We start from the raw sequence: 19028 nt of genomic DNA, 5'->3' as shown, positions 1-19028 counted from the left end.
TAGAAAAGATATAAAAACAAGAATTTGAGGTTGCCGGATACTTTCAAATTTAGGTTTGGGGAATACCAAGGGATCCAAGATGCATGATTTCTTTTTTTGCCTCAAAATGTAAGTGACCAATAAACTCACTCACACTGGAAAAAGCAGGACAGAAAAATAATAATCTGTACTAGCAACTTTCTTAAAATTGCAAAGCTACTTTCTCCATTCAAGCCAAAAGATACTCAAGGTCATCTAAAAATTGAGCTGTTCGAACACATTCCACGCGGAGTATCTCAGCCCTGAGGTAACAGTAGCTTAGCCAAGAGGTAAAAGCCACAAGGCTCCTGGCGCCTTTGTCTGAGCTGAGCGCAGGGAGGACACATTCTAGCCCGACACAGTTTAGCTCTCCTAATACATGGGTAATTTTGCTAGTAGCTAATAAAAAAAATCCTGTACTTAACTGTGAACACGATCTTTTGAATTCACTAACTTCTGAAAACAGGAGCTGCACAAAGGCTGTGCTGGGGCTGCCTCAGGGCGGGGTGTCCCGTTTCTAACAGCCCCCTAGGTGATGCTTAGTCTGCAGGCTTTACCTTCAGGCTCCTAATTGTAGGCAGAGCTCAAGTGACCTCTCGCACGACCCAGTGAAAACACATCATTCACCACAGAGAACTCTGACCTCAGGCAACACTGGGAAGAAAGGGAGCTCCAGAAAACACAGGCAAGAAAGCTAAAAAAGAACAGAAGAAATAAGCAGCTAGATCAAGTAGAATCCATGAAAATCACCCCACTACTGAGGACAGCCCAGGACAGAAAGGCCTACTGCCATCATGGGAGGCATCAAAGCACATCCGTGGGCAAGTCTGGCATCTGGTTCAGCCCCATGAGGACGGCTTGGGGTTTAATCTGAGCCATCAACGAACAGACTATACAAACAACCCAAGCAGACCGTGAGTCTCTCTTGAAACCTCTGACTCTCAAAAATTAAAACACCAATATTACCTTCAATCGTCCATACTGAGTACATCCAATTTTCACATCTAAGTAAAATCAGTGCTGTCATGTCTGTTAAAGATGAGCAAAGACAGGTCGTCCAAGCCGGGAGAGACACCGTGTCATCGAGCCCGCCCTGCCATCTGGGAAGCCAGGGCTCTCCACACGGCCCAGGGGGCCACGCTCCAGCTGTGCAGAGAAGCAAGTGGTGCTGGAGGCTGGAGCTGGCGCAGGGCAGTGGCGGCAGGGACGAGGGGCAAGCTGGGAGCTGTTCAGAATGAGACAGCGAGCGCAAGCGAGGGGGAGAAGCCCAGTGTCCAGGAAGTAGCCAGTGGAGAGCAGCTTTCTCTCCCGCCTGCCAAGCTAATTTACATTTTATTTCAATATCCAAATGTCACCTCCTGATATGCAAGGTTCTGAGGGGCTAAAAGACGGCAAGACACAGAGAAGACAAAGTTCTCCAGGACAAGGGAAACAGCAGTTGCCTGACCAAGCAGAGCAGGTGGAAGTTAAGAGCCACTGGGGCCACTGAGAAGAAAGAGCAGAAGAGGAGACAGGAGCTCTGCTCACTGCAGAAAACAAGTGCGAACCAGCGACTGTGCCAGGTGCGTTCACACATGCAACAACGGAGCTGACGCCTAAGCACGCTCCCAACAAGGCACCTGCTCCCCCTCTACCGAGGAGGACCCGAGGTTCAGAGGCAGGGCAGTGAGCCTTGGGCCAAAGAGCTGGAAGACGACTGTGCGCATCCACTTTGGGGATATCACTGCTCCTATTTTCTTTTTGCTAAATATTAAAACAATTTACGCTTTTAAATTCCCAATCCAGTGACATCTTGAAAAGAACAGGAACAGCCCTCAGTTAATGGTAACATAAGTGAAAAAAGTAAGCAATCCCTTTATGCTGAGTTATGAAAAAGTTCTGTGATTACCTGAAACAACCTCTTTAAAGTATCAGTATAGTTAAGAGCAACTCTGTGTCACTTAACGGGTAAACTCTTAACTAAGACTTATGAGAAAGGTTACCATTTGCTCAGGCCCCAAGCCCCAGTCATCCTGACTCCCTTCTATCTCTTACATCCAGACAACCCATCAGCAAAACCCACCACCCTTGCCCTGAGAAAAGCACATGCGGACTGTGGCCTTCTGCCCAGGCCTTCTGCCCTGTGTCTGCTGCTGTCCTGCACCCAGGCCTCCCCACCCCGCACTTTTTCTGGCTGCTCTGCGCTCCACTCGCAACCCGGCAGCAGCCACCAACCTTTTCAAAACATCAATCACACCATTTCACCCCTTTGCTAAAACTCACCAGAAGTTCCCCAACTCTCCCAGAACAGGCGACCTGCACACAAAGCATGGTCAGCAAGGCCCTGCACCAGGAGGCTCCCCTCCCATCTATGCCCTCAGCCTCACCTCCTCACCGCCCCGCCGGGTTCTCAGCTTCAAGCGCACTGACCTCCCTGCTGCTCTTCGCCCCCCCAGGTATGCACGACCTCAGGGCCTTGACACTGCTGGTCCCTCTAGGTGGGACAATCCTGCCCCGGAAGACCACCAGGCTCACGTCCTTGCTTCTGGCCTTTGCTCGAGCATCACTTAACTCCACGAGGCCTGTCCTCAGCACCTCATCCAACCTGCACAGCCCCTGCCCTTAACCTGGCTTCGTCTCCCCACAGCACCTGCATGATTCACTCTGGCGCCACGTTCACTGTCCAGCTGCCCCCGCAACCCCCATGGCAGGAAGGAACTGCATCTGTTCCGCACATTCTGTCTCCAGGGCCTTAATGCTAAAACGGCTAATAAATTAATGCACATTCTTCTGGCCCCTGGAGATGAGGAGGAGACGGCAGAGGGAAATTCTACTTCGCTTTGGAGACCACAACCACAGGGAAGGCGTCAGATGCGCTGCACACCAGGACAGGCCCAGGCCCCGGGCCTGCAAGGAAACATGCTTTTCCCCCATGCCATGGCCTGCCTTGGTCTCAGGGGCTGCTTCACCTCCTACTGAATGAACAAGTGAATTACACTTGTTGAAAATGCTGCTTTAAATGGAAAATGGATTTAAATTCTTGGAAAACTGTGTGAAATGCCCTTCCCCATCCCACATAAAAAATAAATCACACAACTCCAGCATTCTGATATTCCAATCCGAACTTCCACTGCAGCTGTGAGCAGAGCAAAATGAAACTAGTGTGTGAGATCGGATAAAAACCATTAGACGGCTAGCAAACCATGCTATAAGCAAGATCAGTAAGCAGAAAACGCTTCATATACTACACAATTTTGTCCAATCTGGTTTCTTTACAGAAACCTGCCCTTAAATAAGAAAGTCACTGGGTGAGACCCATCAAGAAACAAACTGCTGATAAATGTCACAAAAGCAGCTCTCAAAAACACTCGTCTGACTTGCACAGTTCTCATGTAACTATTACGGTTTTGTTTGCCTTAAGTTGCTACTGAAACTTTAGGGCAACACTTCTTAGAAGAGTAAAGCACTGCTAAATGCTCTTAATGTCAACCAACAGGAGGAACGTAAAAGAAAACTATAATCCACACCATACACACACAATTAAACCCTCTCTCCTCTTACCTTCTTTATGTTCGCACTAATCACAAGTTACAGGCGTAAATAAACTCAACACCTTCTCAACAGGGCCCCTCCACTAACAGCTGACAGTTACGATACAGCTGGATGCCCATCAACGGGGTGCCCTGTCCTCAGCTTACTTGCATTCACACTCACAGAACCACCACGGCTCGGTCACTCTCCCACTGTCTCCACCACAGAAACAGAAAAACTTTTCCAGAAAATTTTAGTACCACAAAAAATCATGACTTGGTAAGGAGTAAAAACATTTAGTCCTGGAGTTCCCGTCGTGGCGCAGCGGTTAACGAATCCGACTAGGAACCATGAGGTTGCGGGTTCGGTCCCTGCCCTTGCTCAGTAAGTTAACGATCCGGCGTTGCCGTGAGCTGTGGTGTAGGTTGCAGACGCGGCTCGGATCCCGCGTTGCTGTGGCTCTGGCGTAGGCCAGTGGTTACAGCTCCGATTCAACCCCTAGCCTGGGAACCTCCATATGCCGCGGGAGCGGCCCAAAGAAATAGCAAAAAGACAAAAAAAAAAAAAAAAAATTTAGTCCTAACAGTGGAGATTAGCACTGCTGAAGATATACAGACAACAGGTCTCAAAACCTAACAGACTCCCAAGGTGACGGCGTGCTCTCCCTCCCCGCCAAGTTTCAGGATAACTGCCACGCTTCCTCCCTGTACCCTGGAAGAGCCCTGGGACAGCGGAGGAAGGCACTGAAGTTGCAGCTGGAAGATGCAAAGGAGCCAGTTCTGCCTGTGAGACAACAAAAGAATCACTCACCGTCCTGAACTCAGTCTGCTCACCTGTAAAGTGAGGACCAGGCCAATACCTGCCACTCTCTGACCAGTGACCACGTGCCAGTCACAAAACAGCAGAAGCACTCCAGCAACAGTGATGAAGACATAACGACGCGGCTGAGGCCGAGTGAATGCTACGTGCCGAGCCCTGCTCTAAGGACTTTTAAAATGCTGACTTATTTAGTTGTTAAAAACCAAGCCCATGAGGTGGAGTCTATCGGCCCCAAAGCACAGATGAAGAGACTGAAGCACAGCAAGGTGACACCTGCTCCAGGTCACAGACCTCCTGCACTGCAAAGCTGGACTCGGAGGGTCAGGCTCCACAGTCTGTTTCTCTCCAATTTGCTACAGTGCTTTACACCTATTTCCTCAGTGAGCACTTACAACAACCAACGAGGTAGACGATGTTATAACCCACGTGGGACACATGAACAAACTGAGGAGCAGAGAAATTAAGTAACATACCTCGTATCACAGCTAAGCAGCTGGTGGCAGAGCTGGGGTATGCGCTGGGGCTCAGACACCAGCCAGATCACACACCTCAACCAGCACCTGCAGGGAGGACATCAGCCTCCGGAGGCTGCAAAGCTTTCTAGAGAGTCTGGAAGCAGGCCCCGCCGGCCTACAAAGGATGACCGGGGCGGTGGGGACCAAAGGGACAAAGAAGGAAGGGAGACCAGCAGGCAGACAGGCTGTGCTCCCTCTTCCACACACCCCGTGGTAGTCCTTGCTGTCAACCATCCTGCCCCAGAACCAATTCGGGTAAGAGCATCCAAGTCCATGCTGGACATGTGGCTGGAACCTGAGAGACAAAGAGAATCACCAAGAGATAAACATACCTTTCGATGAAGCACCACTGAGATTTTGAAATAGAAGGAAAATGCCTTCTGAAAAGGCAGAAAATTCTGAACTTAATCTAAACAATACTGAATTAGAGTATTTCCAGACACTAATTCATGGCCATTTCTTATTTATTTTGCCATATAAAAGATCAATGCGGAGTTCCTGTTTTGGGGACAGCCAAAAAAAAAAAAAAAAAGACGAACACTAAATTCTAAGTTTAGAAACTGTTGGGAGGTTACTTACCATTAAATTTTAGAGGGAGGAGCTCCCACTGTGGCTCGGTGATAAGGACCCTGACTAGTATCCATGAGGACTCTGATTCAATCTCTGGTCTTGCTCTGTGGGTTAAGGATCTGGCATTGCAGTGAGCTGTGGTGTAGGTCACAGACACACCTGGGATCTGGTATTGATGTAGCTGTGAGGTAGGCTGACGGCTACAGCTCCAATTCAACCCCTAACCTGGGCATCTCCATATGCCACAGGTGTGGCCCTAAAAAGACAAAAAAAAAAAAAAAAAAAGGAGAGGGGGATTTTGTTGATATTGACCAAAATGACACAAATACCAAAAGGCAATCAAGTAGTTATTTATTTAATGTTAAAACTGTTTAAATTGCATTTAAAATAAACAATAATAAAATAAAGCAAAAAAACTGTTCAAATCAGAGTTCCTGCTGTGGCATAATGGGATCAGGGGCAGCATCTTGGGAGCACTGGGACACAGGTTTGATCCCCTGCCCAGCACAGTGGGTTAAGGATCTGGCGTTGCCTCAGCTGCAGCTTTGGTCGCATCTGTGGCTCAAATCTGATCCCTGGCCCTGGAACTCCGTATGTTGGGGGGCAGACAAAAAAAAAAAACTTCAAATCAACTTTGAAACTTACATTTTATCAAACATGCATATACAACTTGCTTCATCATTTCCTTGACATTCATTTTTTTTTACCCTGTCAATCCAACTTATCCATGGTCAGATCACTCACCTTATTTGGCAAATAGCAACAGTATCAAAGGACAGCTTCCCACGTTCAATAACTGAGGCAGAGAAGACCGCTGGGGTCCCTTACAACCAGGCTGTGCAGCTGCGGCCACACAGCTATAGTCCGAGGGTGTGCTGGGGCAGGGGGACCCCTGGTGGTGAGTGTGAGTCTCTACTACAAACTACACCCTCTTCAACAGCTGCATTTTAACCCATCCCTCCGTGCCTGAAAAGGAGACTGCTTCTACAGTGTGACTCTACAATCCGTAAGCAAGAAATACTAGAAGCCCCCAGTACAGAGGGGTCATTCCTTACCCCAGTCACATTCTGAGTAGGAGACACAAATAAGGTGGCTTCTCTTCTTCCCAAGCACAGCCACGTAGTGGTGGGTTTTCTTTGTCAATTTCCCTCCTCTATGATTTTGGTCTTGTCACACTGGTACCAAGAGACATTATTCTTAGCAAGAAACTTAATGGAGTCACTTCCAATTCTACTTAAATTTTTTTTATCATTAAAAAACATTATTAAGAGTTCCCACTGTGGCACAGTGGGTTAAGAATCTGCTGCAGTGGCTTGGGTCGCCACAGAGGGGCAGGTTCAAGCCCCAGCCCAGCAGCAACAGGTTAATGGATCTGGCATTGCTGCAGCTAAGATGTCACAGCTGTGGCTCAGATTCAGTCCCTGGCCCAGGAAGCTCCATATGCCACAGGTGCAGCCATAAAAAATAAATAAATAAAAATAAACGTCATTAAAACCAACCTCACATCTATTAGCACGATTACTTTTTTTAAAAAAAAATATGAAAATAACGAGTGTTGGCAAAGATGAGGAGAAGTGGAGCTCTCGAGCCGCACTGGCGGGCACGTCAAACGGTGCGACTGCTACGGAAGACTCTGGACACACCTCAAAACATCCCATCATCTGATCTAACAATCCCACTCTGGGAATTCCACATCCAAAAGAACTGGAAGCAGGGTCTCGAAGAAATGTGTATGCCTATGTTCACAGCAGCTCTTCCCAGCAGTCAAGAGGTGTTCAGTGACGGCTGAGTGGATAACTAAAGTGAGGTGACCACATTACAGTGGAGTATCACTCAGCCATTGAGAGGAAGGAAATCCTGTGATTCACCCAAGCGCAACAAGCACAAATACAGGATGACTCCGCTATTTGCAGTATCTAAAACAGTCACCCTCGTAGGAGCAGAATGCAGAACGGCAGCTGACGGGAGCTGGGGAGAAGGGAGAGGGTGCAGGGTTTCCGGGCTGCAAGGTAAATCCTGGAGATCTGTATTTCCCGACAATGTGGATGTACTTAACACCACTGAACTAGACTAGGTGTCTAGAGCCAAAGACAGTAAATTTTGCTATGTGTTTTTTGTTTACCCTCAACAAAAAACATTTTTAAAATGTTAAAATAACTTTAAGAGTGAATCTCACTTCCATTTCATAACACATCTGCACGCATGATACAACAGTGGCTACTTCCACAGACTAGGGGGAAAAGGGGAAAGGTCCAGAGAGAGAGAGCACGAGGCAGGAGAGAGAGACAACCGGTTCTTGACTAGGCTGTATACTGCCCCAGCACGCGTGATACTGGCCAACACGGTACCAGGGCCTCCACATGGCTTAAAAAATTAATCCCCTAATAAACTTGGCGATAATCACTGGCAGCACCATTTTCCAGACAAAGGAAACCGGCTCACAGAGGTAAAGAATCTGGGATAAGATCGGCCTGTAAAAGTCAAAGCCACACGTGACTCTAAAGCCCAAATCGCTTCATCGTTTCCACTCCGTTAAAACTGAAAGCCGGATGTCGTCCATTCAGTGTACTTCCAATATCCCTTGAATCCCAACTCTGCCACACACTCGATATGCAACTGGGGCGGCTCTTTTTAACCTCTCTCTGACTTGGTTTTCTCATCAATTAAACTAAGTTCAGAACGGAGGCTACCTCTCACAGTTGTTAGAACTAAATACCGTAACATACAGAGCTGTGGGAGCACTCCATCACGAGTGCATCACTTTGCATCTTCTGTGCTGGTGCAGAGACTCACCCCCAGTAAATAAATCTCTCATTTAAAAAAAAGGGGGGGGGAGTTCCTGTTGTGGCACAGCAGAAAACGAATCGGACCAGTATCCATGAGGATGCAGGTTTGATCCCTGGCCTCACTCAGTGGGTTAGGGATCTGGTGTTGCCGTGAGCTGTGGTGTAGGTCACAGACATGGCTCAGATCCCGCGTTGCTGTGGCTGTGGTGTAGGCCAGCAGCTTTAGCTCCGATTTGAACCCTAACCTGGGAACTTCCATATGCCTTCCATATTTCTTAGCAAATAAGCAAAAGATTAGCAAATTACAGCCAAAGTAAGTGGAAGTCAAGACAGAACACGAACAGCACTGGGGCAAAAGGAAAAATGGGTAATAATGATCCTGTCCTCACAGGGCGGCAAGCTCCTCAATCCATAAATGTCTGACTGTGAAGGGGGCAAGCCCTAAAAACATGTGAGCAAAATCCATGCTTGATGACGGATATTTGCTCCTCCTAGGACACAGCAGAAATCCTTCTATTTCGGTCCAAAGATCTAGAGTAACAGCAGCAATGACTCACACGACAAGCCACACAGTCAGGGCGTGACAGCTACAGGAGGAGAGACTGTACATACTAACTTATTAAAAGGTTCCTCCTTCCCCCCTTTTTGAGATTTCTGAATCCAAGAGAGAAGCAACAGCTGGCAGTAGAACAGCATTTCCTCCAGAAAACAAGAGAAGTGCATAAAACACAACAATTGAAGAGCTGCTACGGCAGCGCGAACAAGAGGGGCTATAACTTCAGAGGGTGAAGAACCACAAGGCTGAGCCGATCTCCTTCAGCGGCTTTTTCGGTGTTTATTTGCCCATCCTGCGAACAAGGAGGAGGCTGAGAATCCGGGCTCCGCATGCATAGGAAACTGCGGCCAGAGGACGGAAAAACAGGAACGGTTTTGGCAGGCTGCAAACATGAGAGCCGAGGCCGTGGATTTCCTCCCGAACATTACTCAGCAATAACCGGAGTGGGACCAACACAGACCGCAACACGGATGAAGCTAAGCCAAGGAAGCCCCACCTAAAGACCAGCTACCGCACGACGCTTTCTGCACGGAGGTCCAGGACAGGCGAATCTGTAGGAAGCCACAAAGACTGGTGGCTGCCTAGGACTGGGGCCACGGAGGAATGGAGAGGGACGACTGATGGTACAAGGTTTGGGGTGGGAGGAATTGGGAATTTATCTTTAATTTCTCATCATTTTAAACCAGATCAGATCAAAGAATTATGATATTTATTACTGGAATTAATTTCAGTTATTTGGAGTTCCCATTGTGGCTCAGCAGCAGTGAACCCAACTAGTATCCATAAGGACATGGGTTTGTTTCTTTTGTTTTGGGGGGGCTGTTTTGTTTTGTTTTGTTTAGGGCTGCTCCCGTGGCATATGGAGGTTCCCAGGCTAGGGGTCAAATCGGAGCTATAGCTGCCAGCCTACACCACAGCCACAGCAACTCGGGATCCCAGCCGCCTCTGTGACCTACACCACAGCTCGCCGCAACACTGGATCCTTAACCCACTGAGCACTGAGCGAGGCCAGGAATGGCTCATGGTTCCTAGTCAGATTTGTTTCCACTGCGCCACGACGGGAACTCCAATGAAGACAAGGGTTTGATCCCTGGCTACCCTAGCCTGGGAACCTCCATCTGCTGCAGGTGCAGCCCTAAAAATAAATAAGTAAATAAAAAATGGATAAATAAAAAAATAAAAGAATTTGGAGTTCCTGTCATGGCACAGCAGAAATGAGGTTGCAGGTTCGATCCCTGGCCTTGCTCAGTGGGTTAAGGATCCGCATTGCCATGAACTGCCGTGTAGGTCGCAGACATGGCTCGGATCTGGCGTTGCTGCGGCTGTGGCGCAGGCCGGCAGCTGTAGCTCCCACTGGACCCCTTGCCTGGGAATCTCCATGTGTCACAGGTGCACAAGGATAGGGATATATGCAAGCAGGATGTACCCACAAATATTTAACAACTATGTCTTTGGGAGAGAGGAAGAAAAGCCTCCATCTGTGGGGTTTGCTGATTCTTGTGGTAGAACTACTGGCAGGAAACGAGGTCGAGAGGAGAGCTGTCTACAGATAAAAATCAGAGTGGTGCGATGCACTCAGCAGACCCGAGGCCACAATGCGTAACGGGACAGACTGGGGAGGAAGCGCCCCCGGTATTACAGAGACCCCACCAAAGACAGAGGCAAAGGGATCTTCCCGCCTCCAGCTCTCACATTCCAGGGGACCTGTAGCCAACCTAAAAAAAAAGATCAATTCACTTCAAGGACGGCCTGAAGCTAATTTGCAAACCTGGGCTTTTGTACACCTCCACAAGTAAAGGAAAAGAAGCATCTCAAAACACAATATTCCCACAGTCCTTAGCCCTTTGGTACTGCATTTTAAAAACAGTCATAAGTGTGTGTGTATATGTGAAACAGGATATAAAATTTTCAACTTATGTCCCACGAAAATTATAAATCTAAAAAATTACTTTTACCTGCAGCTCTTTAATCTGATAAGATACAAGATATTCTAAAGAACTTTTCTTTAACTTCTTAAAAAGATAATCTTTTAGGGAAAAAAAACTGCTTTCAGTTAATTAAATAAAACCATTATATTGACTACTGCTCTTTTCTTTTCTCTCTCTCTTTTTTTTTTTTTTTGGTCTTTTTGCCTTTTCTGGGCCACTCCCTCGGCACATGGAGGTTCCCAGGCTAGGGGTCTAATCAGACCTGTAGCCACCAGCCTCCACCACAGTCACAGCAACACGGGATACGAGCTGCGTCTTCGACCTACACCACAGGTCACGGCAACGCCGGATCGTCAACCCACTGAGCAAGGGCAGGGATCGAACCCGCAACCTCATGGTTCCCAGTCGGATTCGTTAACCACTGCGCCACGACGGGAACTGACTACTGCTCTTTCGGGATATGACCTCTCCATGCACCTACAGATAATAAGGTTGTCCATTCGAAAACAGAAAACTTAAACACTGAAAACAGATGAAAAGGTAACTAACAGCAATAAGTGAAAACACCTTAAATCTGACCATAGGAAAAACAAAACAAGACCTAATTATAAAGTATAGCAACATGGACCTCCTATAATACAGGAGCTGATTTGCACATTTTTTAAAAATCCACTTGACTTCTATTCTGCAATGAAGAAGAAAGTCCAAGAAACTGCGAAAATACTTTAAAGTCCTTGAGTCTTCTTTTTATAATCATTATGGCACACTTCTATACTTATTTCTTGGAGAAACTGTCATTTATTTCAGCTATGGATTTAAGCATCTCCAAACCTGATTTTGCTGAAAATAAAGTTACAAAATGAATATGTACATATAAAGTGCATTTAAATTATGAGTGCCCTTTTAATGTTTTCTATAAATACATATAAAGTCTGGATATAATTAAAAGTGGCTTAAAGCATATTCCTTCATTGGCACCCTTGAATTACCACCTAAGAACAACCTCTGAGCACAGGAATTTCCTGATGTATATTTCCCAAGCTTTTTATAGAAATCAAATACTACATTTAAGTAAACAATAGAAATGTGAATTAACCCAACAAGAATAAAAGAGAACACAAAAATAACCGCATTTCCACCTGCAGGGTTTCATGTAAAATGTAACCGCATACCCCAGGTCCCAAAATATATGAAGTACATTCACAGCTGTTTCCGCACGACCTCAAAGGTACAACCCATACTCACTACAGTATGAGTTTTCCATACAGCAGTTGACTAAACATACTCACTGCAATCTCACTCCTGTCCTGTTCCTTCTCTGGAACACGCTTCTCTGCCGTCTCTTTTTGTCTGGCTTTCTCTGCGGTCTCTGTTCAACAGCTGCAGGGCTGTAGCCCCTCTGGCTTCTGGTGATCGGCCTCCTGGTGGGTGAGGCTGGTCCCAGGGCACGAAGGGCTTGTGCCGGCTTCCAGATGGAGGGCCATGTGCACGCACTGGAGGGCGGGGCTTGGCTGGGGGAGAGGGCCCTGTCAAGGGCTGTGTTTAGAGGCAGCAGGGTTTAGGCAGCCTGTCGGCAATGAGTGGGGCTGTGTTTCCACCCCGTCGGCTGTTCGGCCTGAGGTGGTCCAGCACTGGAGTCTGCAGGCTCTTGGGTGGGGCCAGGTCTCATTTCCAATTTGACAACCTCCAGGGAGCTCCTGCCTTGATTATCCCCAGGGCCTCTGTCTCTCATCTCCTGCCCCACCGCGAGGGACAGCCGCCCCTGCTCTCCCAGGAGACCCTCTAAGACGGCAGGTAGGTCTGACCCAGACGCCAGGCTGGTCCCTGTCCTGAGGAGCTCCGCACGCAGGCTCCACTGGCCTGCGGCGCCAGATGCTCTGGGGGCTCCTCCTCCGAGTGCGGGACCCCCAGGCTGGGACCCTGACCTGGGGTTCGGAATGCTCGCCCCCGAGGGGGACCCTCTGCGATACAGTTGTTTTCCAGTCTGTAGGTCGCCCACCCGGAGGACAGGAGTTTGATTATGTCGGTAAAGTGCCCCTCCTACCATCTCCTTGCAGCTCCTTCTCTGTCGTTAGGGTAGAGAATTCCTTTGGGGCAGTTTCCAGTCTTTTCTGTCAATGGTGGTTCAGCAGTTGGTTGTGACTTGGGTGTTTTCGTGACAGGAGGCAAGCCTGAGTCCCTCATTCCGCCTTCTTGGCCCCTCCTCGCCAATCTCCTTAATAATGTTCTCAAACTCAGCTGTCCCCACTGCACTCCGACGGCCACCTAAGACAAGATACGCTCTCCTCCTTGGGCACGTCCACCACAACCTACAGTGAGAGCCACCTTCTGTCTCCCTCACACGGAGTCGGACACCGCAGAAAGCAAGCATGTCACGAGGCGTGCTGGCTGCAGCTCAGCCGGACCCTGCACTCGCCGTCTGGGTGAATTCCCGACAGCAGCCACGATGCGTCCTAAATAAAAACGGCCTTCATGGTTCCTGGGCAAATGCCATGCAGACGCTGGCCATGCTTTTATCCGCCTCTTCCAGATAAAATCCATGTAGGAACGGACCCCATCTTCAAAGGCAGAACATTCTGCATAAAAAGCTACCCCTGCCCTTTCCCCTTTCAAGTCTTCTCGCCTGAGTAAAAGTAAGGAGAGGGGAAAAGGCGGGCTTTGGGAGCAACGGGAAAGGAGGATATATTTTCGGCAATCTTCCAGACGTATGCGCAATAGAAAACTACCTTCAGTGCCTAATAAACACAAGTCTATGCTGACATTTACATCTAAAGATTTAACTCTAAAGATGAAAAGTCAGACTCAAGAGAATGCATTTTTCCTAAGTAAAATATCTTTTATATATTCACTAATTCAAAAGTTTTATTCAAGAAATTTATAATAGGAGTTCCCGTCGTGGCACAGTGGTTAACGAATCCAACGAGAAACCATGAGGTTGCGGGTTTGGTCCCTGGCCTTGCTCAGTGGGTGAAGGATCCGGCATTGTCGTGAGCTGTGGTGTAGGTCGCAGACGCGGCTTGGATCCCGCGTTGCTGTGGCTCTGGCGTAGGCCGGCGGCTACAGCTCTGATTCGACCCCTAGCCTGGGAGCCTCCATGTGCCGCGAGAGCGGCCCAAGAAATGGCAAAAAGACAAAAAAAAGAAAAGAAAAGAAAAAGAAATTTATAATAGATTATGACAAAATTAAGCACACAAGTGATCACATCTTTCTCCAACACACCACTGCTGACGTATGTACTGCCCGGTGAAAATTCAGCTCCGAGACTGACCAAGCCTCATCTGCCCTAGTCCATCAAAAGAGGGTACATCTAAGGCGGACGTTTCCACGTAAACTCAACAGGTAGCCTTCATCGACAGCGCAGGTCCAGAACAGGCCTATCATTTGAGGAGGCCCACATCTGTCCCAGTTAGGTCCCAGTTAAAGCAGCCTGGCTGTGGTGCCTAAAAGCCACCTTCACCCCTCATTCCAGAGTTTGTCCTAACCTATGTGACAGAGGTTCTGAGTAAATGTCATATACACAACCCCAAGTCGTTATTCTCCCTGGCTTCTGTATTTCAAAGCAGCTGTCACTTGTACACAGTTATTGATTTTATGACATGACATTTCATAGAGGTTTACATAATGAAGAATTACTGTGATTAATGCACTATACTAACAGTTCTATTGATAATAATTTCAACTTCACAAATTAACAAAGTTTTTTTTAAAAAAGGGAGAAATTGGGTTACTAAAATTTACATCAAAAACTAGAAGAAGAGCCAAAAATAATGCAAATCTCCAACAAATCATCCGAAAGATCAGAGGGGGAAAATGACCTCCAAGAGTACAGCGCACAGGGCCGGGTCACAGCAGACGCTCAGCACTGTGCTGGCCAAAGACGTGCAAACCCTGCCACGTTTCCCCGGCCTCCACGCTCACTCGCGGGGCCCAGCCACACCCACTGTTCACACAGACCCACGTACTCCGACAGGTGGATAAGGGACTGGGAGAAGCTGACTTGCTTGAAGGAGCTGGGCTTAACGGTTACATTCATGACAAAAAACACAGCATTTCATAAACCAGGCAAGAAACGCTATGCTGCATTAAATACAATGCAGAATAAACCAAATATCAGATACCAATTTAATAACAAAGTAACGAAAATCAAAGTTTTGCCAAAACATAGACTTCCTTCCCTCTGTTAAAATGGAAATTACCTGAGATTTCGTAGACAGTAAAAGCAGTGGCGAAGCTAAAACAAATACAATTTCACCATATTGTTTTCCAGAAAGTTTAACACGTGAACTGTCTGCCATTAAAAAGCACTGACCTCAGGATGCCCACTCCAGCCAGGAAGGGTATTAACCACGACGGAGAATGCCTCTGTGGGAAACAAACAGAAAACGGACCAAATCCAGGAAACACCTTTGGTCAGCTCTTGAGACAATGGGCAGGACTGCGACCCCCAAGGAGGAAACACTCCAGGGAGCTCCACCTGCACCCTCCGGGGCCGGCTGGAAGCAACCCCGCACCACGGAACAGAAGGCGGGGACTCCACGCGGAGCACGGCCGCCCCGGGAAGTGGAGTAGAGGCAGTGTCCAGCGTGGGAAGCTGAGTGAGCTGCACCTGCAAGGCAGTGCAATAGAGACGAAAGAGGCACAGAAAACACGTCTCCGAAACCTGCACGAGGAGCCGGAAGATGACGGACAGCACGTTTCGCATGAGCAAAGTGGACACTGCCCTCCCGGAGCTCCACCCGCAGCAAAACTTCCTTTCAAAATGAAGGGGTTTTATCAAGAGAGGACGGACGGACAGACAGGACAGACTCATCAGTGAAAGACTAAGCAGCGACATCAAGGAACATTCACACACTACCACACGGGGCCCTCAACGACAGCCCATAAAATGCCCTACACGGTCACACACACTGGACTCTTGCACAGACACGAAATCCCCCAACAGGCCAAAGTGACGTGAAGAAAAACAGCGGTGGTCCGGGGGACGGGGGTGGGTGGGGGGCGGGCAGGGGCTGAGAGCACCAAGGGACACAAAAGAACTTCCCCAGGAAACCGAAACTGAGCGGGACCCCATGGGGCCTCCACAGGGTACAAAAGTTCTTCCTTGCCCCCCATTTCTTGCAATTTCTCACCTTCTCTAAGTCCAGTTTCTCATCTAGAAACCGGGAATAGCAAGTGCTACCTCAGCGAATTACCACTAAAAAATTAAGTCTCACTCACACAACGACTGACAGACAAACGGCAGCTGTTATGGTTCTGATCACCTTCTTCACCCCAAATTCCTGAACCACAGGTAGGACGGGCAAGATAAGCGTGTGCTCCCCACAAAGCTTTGAGTATGAAAGTGACACCTCACACGGCAGGCACCACACACAGGGGACCCGTTGAGCGAAACACAGAGAACCGTCCGACCACACCCAGACTGCCCGGCATCGACAGAAGAGGTCCTGCAGCTGGCAGTCACCCAGGTCTTTGGGGACCTTATCTCTTACGACTGTGCCTCAGTACTGCAAACACAGGGATGCTTCTTTTCAAAAGGACCCAATCCAGTCACCCTTGGTCTCGCACCACCTTGTCACGAAGGGCTTGCCCTCCTCCAGGGCGCGCTCACTGCACCATACAGACGAAAGTCACGCTCGCACGCCTCAAAGATGTTTCCAACCGCCTGCTGGCCATGTCCCCAGTGCAACCAAGTGCAGAGGAGCTTCTTAAATGTCCTGACAACCAGAGCGGTGCTTCAGCACAGTCTAGCACCAATGATGGCTTTAGACAGCGGATGCCAATTTTAGTAAGTTTTGTGGCAGGTGTTCTATAAGGATTCTTCCATGAATCAACATGAAATCAACATTTTAAGATTATCGCTTGGACTCAAATGTCCTGATACCTCCTAAACTCGGGTTTTAAGACAACATTAAAAACTCACAACAGATGTTTACCAACCTGGATGTCACACCTCCCATAAGGCTGGTTAACTCTCTGAAGGGCGCGGCCTGTAGCTAGGTTAATGTGCACAATCTATGTACAAGCTAGGTCCGGCTCTATGCTTACTTTCAGGCCTTCTCCACCCAGAACGCCCTTCCCCAGCCACAGCCAGCCCTTTTTATCTCTCCCTGCATGCTCCCCAAGAAGATTCTCCCTGGCTCTGAACTTCCCACCACACTCTTCTCAGTGGGCACCTGCTACCGTATCTCCCGCTCCTGCCCATCTGCCCTCTTCTTCAAGCCGGCACCACCCCCAGCAGGCTGGGCAACCAATCTATCCAGGTGAAGCGGGCCCGGCAGCGGGGTCAGGGGAAGGGCAGAGAGAATACTGGATCAGCCTTACTTACAGAGCGAGCAGAGAAGGTGAGAGCTCTTAGCTAGACCTAAGAATGTGAAGCGCAGTTCCAATCGTGGCACAGCAGAAACATCTGACTAGGAACCATGGGGTTGCAGGCCCAATCCCTGGCTTTACTCAGTGGGTTGGGGATCTGACATTGCCATGAACTGTGGTGTAGGTCACAGACGTGGCTCGGATCCTGCATTGCTGGGGCTATGGTGTAGGCTGGCAGCTGTAGCTCAGATTAGACCCCTAGCTGGGAATCTCCATATGCCGTGGGTGCTGCCCTAAAAAGCAAAAGCAAAAAAAAACAGGGAAAATGTAGCAATTATAAGTCCAAGAAAGCAGAAAAACAAAACCTTGAAGGGAATGTAATCACGCTGTTCATTGGCTCAACAGTGAGCAGTGTTTACAAAGTCAAAAGCAATTAAAAACTAAAACATGGGTCTATCCAAAAATTGTGATTTAACTATAGAGTGAGGTTGAAAGTGACTTTCTCTAAGATTGATACCTCAATGACTCTTGACTGTTAGGAAACAGGATATGAATGCTAACTGGATATACATGCTCAGCAGCTAAAGCAGATGATTCCAGGTGCCTCTGGGGGTGGAAGGCAGAGAGCAGGCAGGAGCCCGCTGCCCTCCACATGAACCTTTCAGCACTGCATTACTTCTGAACCACACACACGAGCCACCCTTTGACAGAGCGACATTTCTAACTAAGAAAAAAAAAAAAAAAGGAGTTCCCGTCATGGTGCAGTGGTTAACGAATCCGACTAGGAACCATGAGGTTTCGGGTTCGGTCCCTGCCCTTGCTCAGTGGGTTAACGATCCGGCGTTGCCGTGGGCTGTGGTGTAGGTCGCAGACACAGCTCGGATCCCGCGTTGCTGTGGCTCTGGCGTAGGCCAGTGGCTAGAGCTCCGATTGGACCCCTAGCCTGGGAACCTCCATATGCCGCAGGAGCGGCCCAAGAAATAGCAAAAAGACAAAAAAAAAAAAAAAAAGAATCTCTAATAAAAGCACTTCAAGCAGTATACAAGAGTTTTTCTAAGACTTTTTTAAAAAATGCTATTTTTCTCTTTTCTTCTCTGAAAAGTCTCTGAGGAAGTTAAGGGTGGGCACCCGCCGTGGGTCCACCTCCAAGCTCTCAGGAGGCAGAGCAGCTGCCTGACGCAGGTCAGGGAGACGCAGTCCCAGCTCGGACACTGGCCGGCTACGTGTTCTAGAGAAAGCACTGCCACCCCTGAACCTTAGTTTCCTCACCTGCAGGTGGAAAGAAGGCCGTCGACCTTACCGCCTGGCTGGGCTGTTCAGCACCTGCGGCTCACCTGGAACGGGCATGTGACGGTGGCGAGGACAGCTTTAGACCCAAGTCACCCCGGCACGATCTTTGTCTCATGACTTTCAATCAGGACGTCACTCTCACCTCTTGCGAACAGCACAAAATGCTTTCCAAGTTGTGCCATCCAAAGGTCACACCTCCATCCTCACCCAAGGCCTTTCCGCTCCGTCTGACTGGACCGATCACATTCTTCCCGAACCACTTTCTTTCGCTCTTTCTAGAAGCCAAGACTTCCGGTGTCCCTCACACACTGCTCACTCCTGTCCTCAACCACTTGACGGCAGAGTGACCCGAGGCCTGGCCTCTGGCTGGCCTCTCCTCTCGCCACCCACACGCTCTGTGATCACACACTGTCACCTGGCTTTCACGTCCACTTCCAGCTCAGACTTCTCTTCCAAGGTCCAAATTCCTATTTCCAACTGCCCACGTGACATTTCTACTTGGATCCCTAACAGACAGCCCAAACCTGAAAATGCCTAAGAGTGGCCTCCTCATCTGCTCCCTCAACCAAGCTCCTTCTCGGCACCCAGGCCCAACGCCTCTCGTGCTCCTCGTACTCCTCCTCCAACCTGTCAGCAAATCCCGTTAGCTCTACCTTCCAAATGCTCCCAGGGCCCCCAGGCTTCCCACCCCCTTGAATCCAGCATTACGACCCCAATCCAGGGCACC

General features: G+C 48.7%; 1 protein-coding gene across 18 annotated transcripts in view; it reads right to left on the bottom strand.

Moving 5' to 3' along the window:
- Window positions 1-19028, bottom strand: part of PTK2 (protein tyrosine kinase 2) — a 239455-nt gene that overhangs the window by 184575 nt on the left and 35852 nt on the right. Inside the window, exon 3 of one of the 18 annotated variants that reach the window (XM_021088820.1) lies at window positions 576-712. The exons of the other annotated variants lie outside the window; for them this stretch is intronic. The gene's annotated coding sequence lies outside the window, so the exon portion shown is untranslated. The remainder of the gene's footprint in view (window positions 1-575; window positions 713-19028) is intronic. 18 annotated transcript variants of the gene reach the window in all.

Source organism: Sus scrofa, chromosome 4 (genome assembly GCF_000003025.6).
Source record: "Sus scrofa isolate TJ Tabasco breed Duroc chromosome 4, Sscrofa11.1, whole genome shotgun sequence".
NCBI lineage: Eukaryota > Metazoa > Chordata > Mammalia > Artiodactyla > Suidae > Sus > Sus scrofa.
This window is presented reverse-complemented; position numbering and strand designations above follow the sequence as displayed.